Source organism: Myodes glareolus, chromosome 5 (genome assembly GCF_982192425.1).
Source record: "Myodes glareolus chromosome 5, mMyoGla1.1, whole genome shotgun sequence".
NCBI classification, from domain to species: domain Eukaryota; kingdom Metazoa; phylum Chordata; class Mammalia; order Rodentia; family Cricetidae; genus Myodes; species Myodes glareolus.
In genome coordinates this window covers 14,338,612-14,341,647 of record NC_142030.1, presented here as the reverse complement: position 1 = coordinate 14,341,647, position 3,036 = coordinate 14,338,612, and the positions used below count along the sequence as shown (strand labels likewise).

Sequence of the window (3,036 nt, the reverse complement as noted above, 5' to 3'; positions counted from 1 at the left end):
GAGTGTCTGGACCAAATTCCATGTGTTTCTTAGACAACCACATGGGACTTTCCTTTCAAAAGACAGTTGCCAGGTCCCCCCGTCCCCACCATGGAGGGTCCTGCTGAGCCCTCTGAACCTGGCCATGCTGACTACGGCAGAGATGCAGTTAGATGCCACCAATAAGTAGTCCAGGACACTGCACTAGGCAGACGCCAGGAGATTATGAGACCCCTTGAGCCGGTATACAACCCCTAGGAACAGAGGCAGTGCGGCTGGCAGTTGTCTATGAGAAGATCTGAGTACCCCAGGCTCCGCCGGGTGAGCTCAATGAGATCTGCAGAGATGTGTTGGTCCCGTGGCCCTCTGACTGAGGTAGAGGGAAGGATCGTCCATGTTTGACTCTGTGCCTCTACAGCAGCGCTTCCTCCTCTTCCCTGATGAATCTCCTCCTGTCATGACCCTGTCCTTCAGGCATTTCCCAGGGAACCACAGGAAGGATGCTCTTTGCCAAAAGCAGCTGCCCAGCCCCAAGACCCCACAGGGACTGCCTGACCTTCTGCAGGCTGCGACTTCAGACTGAGGACACGCCCAACACCCAACCTGGGCACCCCACTCTCCAACTCCCACTCTGTCTTCATATCCTCGCCATGAGCCCTATGGCACTGACCCTCCCAACTTAGCAGACACTGAGATGGGATCTTACCAGCGTGGCCCAGTGGGAACTTTATTGATAATTCTTGTTGTCTGTGCTTTCTCTGTGGGGATCCTCTGCCCTGATCCAGCCAGAGTCCCAGGTAACGTAACACAAAAGCCCAGCACGACACTTGAGATGTGTGTACAGCTTGGCTACCATCAGCATCAGCCACAGCAGGGGCCTTCCTGGTCCCACCCCTCCCCACTGGGAGCCCCTAGATGGTGTTGCACTGGGACCCTGGAACCCATCTGGAGCCAGGCTGTCTGTGGAGACAGGGGTGTGTCCTTGATGCCTCTTCCCCGGCACAGGCTCGGAACAAGGGATCTCCAGCACCCATCTGGCCTATTCTCTTGCTGTTAAAAGGGCCTCAGGTGTCCTTGAATAATGGTGGTCCCTGAAGATCTTCTCAGGAGAGACTGTCCAAAGACAGACTATTCTAAGAAGAGTCCCTGACCTCACGAAGGGATCAGCTGCAAAGGCCAGGGCTGCTCTCCTGTCCTTGGCTCTTAGGGTAGCATCCATCACTGCTCTGCCTTCTGAGACTCCGACACACAGCCTCCCGCTAAGCAACATCTTGAGGCTAGAGAAGAGGAGATCCAGGAAGGAAAGGGATCCTGGCATTTTAGCCCTCTGGAGCAGATGCCTCTAGTAGTTGCTGAATTCAGAGGCCTGTGTTTGCTGCACCCTTGTGGCTGTCAGAGGCGCTCACATGAGCCCATAAATAGCCAATGGCAAAGCTTCACTCATCCAGAGCCTCCTGCACTGAAGGCCCAGTCCTCCAGGTAGTGGGTCTGCATAGGCAGGTGAGGACAGCATTACAGCCCAGGGGGTAGGGAGCCATCCTACAAAGCTCCCCATTTATCTACAGGGGAGGCCTTCCAAGATTCCTAACAGATACATGAAAACTGCCCATCACTGCTAAACACTGGCTGGAACTGGGATGGTGTGTGAGGCCACAGGAAATATGACAGGAATTTTCTTTTCCTTCTCCATAAGTTGATGGATCAAAGATTGATCCTCCAGGGTCTCAGCACTTGGTATCTATTTCTTTACTCATACATGAAGAATATTCACTTTTCACTTGAGGGAATTGCTTCGAATTCCCTCTTGGGCATTCAGAATGCCACATGATCCCCCTTGCCTACCAGGGCATCATTAAGTGAAATAATGGCACCTGGCCCTACGCACTGACCACAGACCTGGTTAGCCATGCTGAGACTGGCGGGTAAGGGGCAGAGCTAACACAGAGCGGATGCATAGGGACAAGGCTCAAACAGTGCACGGAAACTTAAAGGTTTATTTCTAAAAGAAGGAGATACAAATGTGAAAGGAGGCTGCACTATACCTATTGCTAAAATGCGTGAGCCTATGCTTAAAGGACCCTAAAGGGAGCTGGCGAGATGGCTCAGCAGTTAAGAACACTAGCTGCTCATCCAGAGGACAGGGTTCCACTCCCAACACCCACATAGTGGCTCACAATCATCTGTAACTCTAGTTCCTGGGGATCTGACACCCTCTTCTGGCCTCTGTGAACACCAGGCACACATGTGCTACACAACCACACATGTGAGCAAAACTCTTATACCCTTCCATCCCCACAAAAAAAAATAATTAAAGACCCTGCTGAACACACTTAGCTGATAAACACTTTCAGGAAAGATGGGGTGGAAAAGCACCATATCAAGCCAATAGCTTTATATGAAAGAAATCAGAAACAGATCAGAATCCACTCACAATAACTTTTAAAAAGTAAACTACCAGGGTTGGAGAGATGGCTCAGCAGTTAAGAGCACAGGCTGTTCTTCCAGATGTTCAGATTCCCAGCGTCCACATGGTGACTCAGCCGTTTGTAACTCCATTTCCAGGAGATCCAGTGCCTTGTTCTGGCCTCTGCAGGCACCAGGCATGCATTTTGTGTACAGACATACATGCAGGCAAACACCATATGCATAAAGGAATAAAAATTTCAAGTTAATTTTTAAAAAGGAATCTATGTAGTAAAGGAGGTGAAAGACCTCTACAGTGAGAACTTAACAACACTGAAGAAGAAACTAGAAGATGCTAGAAAAAGGAAAGGTGTCCAATGCTCATGAATACGTAGGTAATATTGTGGAAATGTCCAGGTTAGTGGAAGTGGTCTATAGGATGAACTCAGTACCTATCCAAATGCCAACAATATGCTTCACAAATCATTAAAATAAGATTACTTCAAAACAATCTATTTGGATCAAACAGTCCCAAATAGCCAAAGCGGTCCTAAGCAGAAAGAACGATGCTGGAAATATCACAGTACCTGGCCTCAAATTCCATTAAAGAGCTATAGTGACAGAGACATCATGATACTCACACAAATATAGACA

At 49.2% G+C, this 3,036-nt stretch overlaps 1 protein-coding gene across 1 annotated transcript in view; it reads right to left on the bottom strand.

Moving 5' to 3' along the window:
* The window catches only part of LOC148121981 (epoxide hydrolase 1-like), a 109,085-nt gene that overhangs the window by 44,103 nt on the left and 61,946 nt on the right, over nucleotides 1-3,036 (bottom strand). The window lies entirely within an intron of this gene.